Source organism: Macrotis lagotis, chromosome 4 (genome assembly GCF_037893015.1).
Source record: "Macrotis lagotis isolate mMagLag1 chromosome 4, bilby.v1.9.chrom.fasta, whole genome shotgun sequence".
Taxonomy (NCBI): domain Eukaryota; kingdom Metazoa; phylum Chordata; class Mammalia; order Peramelemorphia; family Peramelidae; genus Macrotis; species Macrotis lagotis.
In genome coordinates, this window is record NC_133661.1 from 224,659,157 (window position 1) to 224,667,846 (window position 8,690).

The following is an 8,690-nucleotide window of genomic DNA, read 5'->3' on the forward strand; positions in this document are numbered from 1 at the left end:
GTATTTCCTCTTCTGTTAATCTGGGTAGTTTGTATTTTCATAAATATTTATCCATTTCACTCAAGTTGTCTAATTTATTAGTATACAGTTCAGCAAAGTAACTCTGAATGATCTCTTTAATTTCCTCCTCATTGATAGTTAGTTCACCCTTTTCATTTTTGATACAGGTAAGTTGGTTATCTTTCTTTTTTTAAAATCAGATTCACCAAAGATTTGTCCATTTCATGGACATTTTCATAGAGCCAACTCTTAGTTTTATTTATGAGATCAATGGCTTTCTTGCTTTCCATTTTATTAATCTATCCTTTGATTTTCAGAATTTCTAATTTGATATTTAATTGGGAATGTTTAATTTGTTCTTTTTCTAGCTTTTTTAGTTGCATGCCCAATTCATTGCTCTCCTTTTGCTCTATTATATTCATATAGGTATTTAGAGATATAAAGTTCCCCCTCAAAACTTCCTTGGCTGCATCCCATAAATTTTGCTGTGATGTCTCACTAGTATCATTTTCTTGGAAATAATTATTGATTATTTCTATTATTCACTGTTTGATCCCCACCCATTATTAAGATAAAGTTATTTGATTTCCAATTAGTTCTTGGTTTATCTTTCCCTGACCCTTTATTACATGTTATTTTTAATTGCATCATGGCCTGAGAAGTATATATTTATTATTTTTGCCTTTCTGCATTTGATTTTTAGGTTTTTGTGCCCTAATACATGGTCAATTTTCATGAAACCTGGTTCATTTTCAAAGAAAAAAGGAAAAGGACCCATATGTACAAAAATATTCAAAGCAGTTCTTTTTGAAAGTTAAAGGGGTGCCCATTAACAGAAATAGCTGGACAACAATTTGGAATATTAATGTAAAAGAATACTATTGTACCATAAGAAATTACAAAAGGAGTGTTTTCTTTTTTCCTTTTTTTATTAAATTTATTTTTTATTTTCATTTTGTACAAATGTTTTTTTACATTAATAAAATATTCTTGTTTAAGAGTAAACAAAATACCCCTCCCCCCATGAATATAGATAGACTTGCTTGGGTGAAAAAAGTAAAGGGGAGAGAAAAAAATTAAAATTAAAAAAATAATAGTAATAATTATAGGTATGGCCAGGTGGAGCAATGGACGAAGCACCAGCCCTGGAGCCACGAGCACCCGAGCCCATATCCAGCCTTGTAAACCCAACAATCACCCAGCCATGTGGCATGCAAGCCATCTGATCCCCACTGCCCTGCAAAAACCAAAAAGAAGAAAAAAAAAGACCCAAAATAAAATAAAATAGTAATAATAGTAGGGGTGGCTGGGTGGCAGGCAGAGCATTGGCCTTTGAGCCAGGAGCACCTGAGTCCAAATCCGGCCCAAGACACCCAAAGATCACCCTGCTATGTGGCCCCAGGCAGGCCACCCAGCCCCACCTGCCCTGCACCCTCCCCCAAATAATAATAACAAAAAATGTGCTTCAGTCTTTGTTCCAACACCAACAACTCTGTCACGGGTGGATCACATTCTTTATGATAAATCCATCACAAAAGTTGCTTCCATATTTTTCCAACGTTGCCATTGCTGATCGCAACTCCCTCCTTTCTTATTTCTCCACTACAATATACTATATTTTCTCTCTCAAAAGGAGTGTTTTCAAAGAAATCTGGGAAGACATATATGAACTGATACAGAATGATGTGAGTAGAATTAGGAAAACAATTTATACAATAACAATTTTGTAAATGCAAACAAGTTTGTGTAAGACTTAAGAACTCTAATCAATACAATGACCATCCATGATCCCAGATGACATCCACTGATGTTGAAGAATGTTACCCACTGCCTGACAGAGATAAGTCTTAATACATAGAATGAGATATGCATTTTTGTATATAATAAATTTGAGAATTTACTTTAATGAAATGTGTACACTTGTTAAAATTATTTTTCCTTTCTCAATGCAGGGGAAGAAGAAAACAAAATAAATAAATAAAAATAAAATTAAAAAATTTATTTTTAAAAAGGAACTGCAAATGATAGATTAGAGGAACAAGAGGCAGGAGGCAAAGAGAACAATTAGAAGGTTAATTGAAGGAAACAATGTAAAGACTAACAGAATGCCTTCTGAGGGGGCTGAGGGGAGGGAAGCAAGAATGGAGGAAAAATTGTAAAACTCAAAAATAAATAAAATATTTCTTTAAAAAGGGTTAATTGAATAGAGCTTGGAGAAGTAATTGGGTCCTGAACCAGGGTGGTAGTTATGCTAGGGAATATAAGGAACTAATTCAAGAGTTTTTGCAGAGATCAAATCAATAAGACTTGATAACTAGTTTGCTTTAAGGGCTGAAGGGAAAAGAAGAGCTGAGGATGAGTTCAAAATTTTGAACTTAGGTAACAGAAAAGACAGTAAGGAACAACAGAAATAGAAAGGTTGAGAAGAGGGAGGATGTTTGAGGTAAAAGATGATTCTGTTTGGGTTATATTGAATTTGAGATGCCCATGGAAAACTAAAATGAGATTTCCAATAGGAATTGCCAATGGATGCATATGTTTGTGTCCTTCAGGTACTTAGAGATGTTAATAATTGACTTCATGAAAGCTGATGGGATAACTGAGAATAAAGAGATAGAAAGAGAAGAGAGTCCAGTACAAATTGCAGCTGAACACCAACAGGAAGACAGACAGAGATTATTATCAACTAAAGGAAACTGAGGAAGCATGTCCAGACAGCAAAAAGGAGAGAACACATTACAAAAATCCAGGTAAAGAGAGTATCTTGGAGAAAATGGTGTTCAATAGAAAAGTCAAGAAGGATGAAGACCAAGAAATGACCCTTGGATTTGCCAATTAAAAAATCATTGGTAAGTTTAGAAAAAGCAGTTTTTATTGAGTTAAAAGGGAGGTTGAGAAGTGAATATGAGATAGAAAAATGGTGGAAATGAATATAAAACTGCTTTTTCTAGAAGCCTGGCTGTGAAAGAGAGGGGAGGACAATAGATTCAAGGGAAGGTAGGATAAAGTGACAATTTTCTAAGGACAGTGGAGGCAATTGGAAAGAGTCAATTAGTAGAGTTGCAAAATTAGAGAGGGAGAAAGAATAGTCAAAAGGAAAAGTGCCCAGAAAAGATGGGAGGATATGAGATTAAATAAACAAGTAATGAGGTTGATGTTAATAAGGAAAAGGAACAACCATTCTTCCAAGACTGGACAAATATAGTAGAAATGGGAGGTGGGATGGTGTTGAAATAATCTAAAGTATAGAATTGGAGAGAAGGAAGATTATGATGTATTCCTTTAATTTTCCATTAAAGAAATAAGGTTTTCTATTGGAAGTGGGCAGGGCTAGGTGGGAGGACAGGATATAAGATATTTGGGAAAGATTTGGACATGAATGAAAATGACTGAACAAGCACAAAAGGTGCCAAGTGTAATACTAAGTCCTGAGGAAACAAGAAAACATGACAGTCCTGTTCTCTAAGATCTAATAGAGAAAGATAAAGCGCAAAGGAAAACTGAAAAGGAGGTGGAAAGGAGGAGGTAAGCATGGAGGCCACTGGTGAGGGAGCTGAGCAGTCTGGAGAGTGGTTTACTGGGGATTGATATGAGCATGACTTGGGCACTTCATGTAATGATACCACTAGCTAGGGATTACTCAATCAGGAGAATATGCCTCTTAGGGCAGATGGATAAAATGAGGGAGGAATGAGCACTGATGCAAAATAAGATAGATATAATGATGATTCAATTCCTAATTTGCTTTCGTTTTTGTCTACCAAGAAAAATGATCCTCATACTTGCTAGAACAAACATTTCTAATAAATAAATAAATAAATAGATGGTAAGAGAATACCAAGTTATACTCAGTGAATTTAGGTCATTAGACCAGACTGCACTATATCCCAGGATATTAAAATAACTTGTGTGTGTGTGTGTGTGTGTGTGTGATTGCTAAGCAATGGCCAATAATCTTTCATATATCATGGAGAACAACCGAGTTGCTAAAGGACAAGGTTAATACCCCAATTTTCTTTTTTTTGTTGTTTTATTTTTATAGAAGGCAATGGGGTTAAGTGACTTATTCAAGGTCACACAGCTAGGTTGTTATTAATTATTTGAGGCTGGATTTGAACTCAGGTCCTCCTGGGTCCAGGACCAGTGCTCTATTCACTTAGCTGCCCCAATGCTCCAGTTTTCAAGGCAGAAAAGGAACTAGACTCTCCAAATTACAAAATGGTCAACTTGATCTAAATTTCTGGTAAAACAGGTTGTTTTTGAGAACATTTCAAAAGTGAAACAATGATCATCAAGACATAACAGAAAAAAATTCATTTTAAAGTAAACTTTTCTTTACAAGATTACCAAAATAAAGGATAAAATCTCTTGAAATATTTTTATGGACAAGAGGAATAACACACAATTAGGAAAAACACAGTTAAACAGATTTAAAATAATGTGACCCAAGGAAAATAAATATTACTTTATGATTTATCCTTTTCTCCTTTGTCAACAACTATCTCTTAGTCAGGTTCAAAATAACATAATTACTCTCAACCCCAAGCAGTTGTTTGCTAACCTGGTCCCCTTCTCTCTATTATCAGATAAACAGATAACCCCCTTACATTAGGTCCTCCCAGGGTAAAACTTTCCTGTCTTTCTATCTTCTTGTCAAAATTAAGGGTGGTTCAGTTTCCAAGAGGGAGGTTAAAAGCAGGGAGACTTAGTTGGTATGGTTCTAATTTTCTGATCAAGATCACTAAGGGCCACTAAGGCCCATAGAAGAGCTGTGTGAATCCTGAGCAACTTAACCTCTATCCACCTTAGTTTCCTCATCTTTAAAATGGAGATAAATAGCAGCACTTACCTCCCAGGGTTGTTGTGAGAATCAAATGAAATAATGTTTGTAAAGAGTTTTGCAAATTTGAAAACACTATAGCTATTGGAGTATGCAGTCGATAGGCCTGCAGTCAGGAAGACTCATCTTCCTGAGTTCAAATTTGACCTGAGATACTTAATAGTTATATGACCCTGAGCTAGTCACTTAACTCTGCCTCAGTTTTCTCATTTGAAAATGAGCTGGAGAAGAAAAGGGCAAACTACTCCAGTATCTTTGTTAAGAAAACTCCAAATGGGGGCGGCTAGATGGTGTAGTGGATAAAGCACTGGCCCTGGAGTCAGGAGTACCTGGGTTCAAATCTGGTGTCAGACACTTACTAATTACCTGTGTGGCCTTGGGCAAGCCACTTAACCCCGTTTGCCTTGCAAAAAAGAAAAAAGAAAACTCCAAATGGAGTCAAGAAGAATTAGACACAACTGAAACAAGTCAACAGCAGCGGCATCAGTAACATCAGCATTATTAATTATTAAATGTCTGTAAGGTAGAAGAAATATAGTTTGTTTTGCATGAGACCCAGAGAGTATATATCTAAGAAATGTGGGTCAAAACGTTATAGCTTAATATGCAAAATTACTTCCAACCAGTAGAGCTGTCCAAAAATTGAAGGGTTTGTCACCATAAGGCACAATATAAATAGAAGTTTGATATTAATCAATGGTGGGAGTGTGAGTATGAGAATAATTTTATACAGCCTAAGGAATTTATGAGAAATAGTAAATGGAGTTAATCCTTATTTCTATAGCATTTCAAAGCTTTTTTTCTGTTATATGATTTCATTTTCTCTTGACAATAATCTTATGAACCAAACTATATGAACATAGGATCACAGACCTTAGAGTTAGGAAAGAAGTCAGACATCATCAACTCCAAGCTTCAGAAGAATCATTTTCAAATAGTTATCTACCATATAGATAAGATTTGTGGATTCTATGTCTATACAGTTTGGTTCATAGGACTATTGTCAAAAGAAAATAAAATTATATAATTGAAGAAAGTTTTGAAATGAATGAAATGCTATAGAAATAAGGATTGACTCTATTCCCTCTTTCTCATAAATTCCTAAGGCTGTATAAAATTATTCTCATACTCACACTCCCACCATTGATTAATATCAAACTTCTATTGTACCTTACAATGACAAAAAATTATTTCGTTCCTATAACTTGCCCATTATTGCATCCCTCTGAAGTGAACATGATGAGTATTATTATCCCTATTTTTCAGATGAGCACAGACTTATATAGGTGAAGTGATATGAACAGATATGAACAGGTTCATTTATCTAGTCACATCTTTATTAGATGTGAGCTTATCCAAGACCTTGGCTGCTCCTCTTTCCAGATGATCCTGTCTGCCCACTCTACAAAAAGGACAGATCTAGGACTCAATTACAATTACTATGACTTTAGGATATTAGGTCATAGAGTAGGGGAACTTCAAATATTTAAAGGATTGTACAGTGGAAGAGCGATTCAACTTGTTTTTCTTGTACTGGCTGGAAGTAAGAAAAGAGTCAAAATTTCTGGGAAGCAAATTTCAACTCAATATACTAAAAACTTTCCTAACGGTGTTGTTTTGGGATTCCTCTAGGTTAAAAATCTTATTGTCCAATATTGTAGGAATAGTTCAGCAATTTTCAAAATCTTTTTGGTCCATGGAATGATACTGAATGGACAAAAGACCATACAGATTGAGCTCACTATTTCTTTGCATCCCCATGCACTTATCCATCTTAAGAACCCAATGGGTTCATCAATTGGGGAAAAGCTGAACAAGTTGCAGTATATGGTTGTAATGGAATATTACTGGATTTAAGAAATGTCAAGCAGGATGCTTTCAGAAAAACCTGGGAAGACTTAAATGAATTGATGCAAAGTGAAGTAAGCAGAGCAAGGAAAACATTGTATATAGGAACAGCAACAATGAATGATATCAAATGAGAATGACTTAGCTAATCTCAGTAAAACAATAATCCAAGAAAATTCCAAAAAAATTCGTGATGAAAAATTGCTAGCCACTTCCAGAGAAAGAATGAATGGAGTCTGAATGCAGGTCAAAGAACACTATTTTTCACTTTTTGTATTTTATCATAGGTTTCATTCCCTTTGAGTATGTGCTTCTTTCATAATGTGGAAATATGCTTTACAAAGACTGAACATATATAACCTATAACAAATTGCTTACTGTCTCAGGGAAGGGGGAAGTGAGGGAAGGAGAGAAAACATTTGGAATTCAAAATTTTTTGAAGTAAATGTTAAAAATTGTCTTTTCATGGAAATTGGGGTGAAAAATAAAATATTATTTTAAAAAATCAATGGGTTCCCCAACTTAGATGAATTATTATTCTGTTACATTTTTAAAAATGTTTCAGGGTAAAGAAGACCAGCTTGTAGACCCTAGAAGACTCTTCAGACCACAGAGTGAGAACTATTAAGCATTGAATATGGGACTCAGAGATGTAGTTTCCAATCTTTGCTCTACTAGTAATTACCCACCTTGGGTAAAGTCATTTCCCCTCCTTGGACTTCAGTTTCCTTTTCATTGTATTCTTTCTTTAAGTCCTCACCTTATACAACCTCCTCCATGAAGTTTTCCTTAATCTGTTTCCTCCAGTTGTTTGAAGTGATATCTCCATCAAAGAGGATTTGAATTCCTCTAGTACTAGCTGGGCAAGTTACTTCACATGCCTGTATTTCAATTTCCTTAACTGTAAAAGGAGGTGATTGTTTTCCATGACCTCTAAAATCTCTTTCTCCTCTAAACTTATTATTTTATGATCCTTTAACATGTTTTCATTCTAGATGACATTGTACTGATTTCTGGTCATCTTCACAAATAGACCTATCCCCAGTCTATCATCACCACTGGACTGTAAGCTCCCTAAGGGAAGGAGCACATCCAAACTGGCTATTTTCACTTTTGATTTGCACAGTGCTTTATACAGAGTAAATGTTTAATAAATGTTTGTTAAATGAGTGTTATTATCTTAATCTACAATCTTATATAATTACTGCATTAGAAGTTAAGTAGATAGGTGGTATCTTAGAATATCAAGTCAGCTCAAATATGGCATCTGGCATGTACTAACTCTGTGACGCTAGACAAGTCATTTAACCTCTGTTTATCTCACTTTCCTCATTTGTAAAATGGGTATAATAATAGAATTTATATCCCAGGATGTTGTAAGGATAAAATGAAATGTTATTTGTAAAATTCTTAGTATAGTACCAAACACATAGCTATTAGTATTAGAAAGGTACAAATTCATCTGCTAGTAGAATTGTGAATTGGTCTACCCACTCTAGAAAGTGTTTTGAAATTATGCTAAGAAAATGACTATAATTTCTGTAGCCTTTGGCCCCAAAATTCCACCTCTGGGACATCAATAAAAAAGGAGGGGCCCATTTAAACCAAACAACTTTGTGAAGAAAACACCAAATGGGGTCCCAAGAATCAGACTCAACTACAACAATTGAATGAAAACAAAAAAGGATAATTTATAGCATCACTTTTTGTTGTAAAGCACTAGAAACAAGGTAGATAAACTTCATTTGGGTAATGCAAAAACAAGTTGTGGTTTGAGAATGAAATGTAAGATGACTATGCTATAAAAATGATGAATATGATGAGTGCAGAGAAATATAGAGACACATGAAGTGACACAAAGTAAAGTAAATAGAACCAGTAAAACAATCTGGATACTGGATACAACAATGTAAATGGAAGGAACAATAATAAAATACTTGAAATTTTTAATGACCTTATTTGACCCTAAAGAAGAGGTATTAAAAGGTACCTCTCTATACTT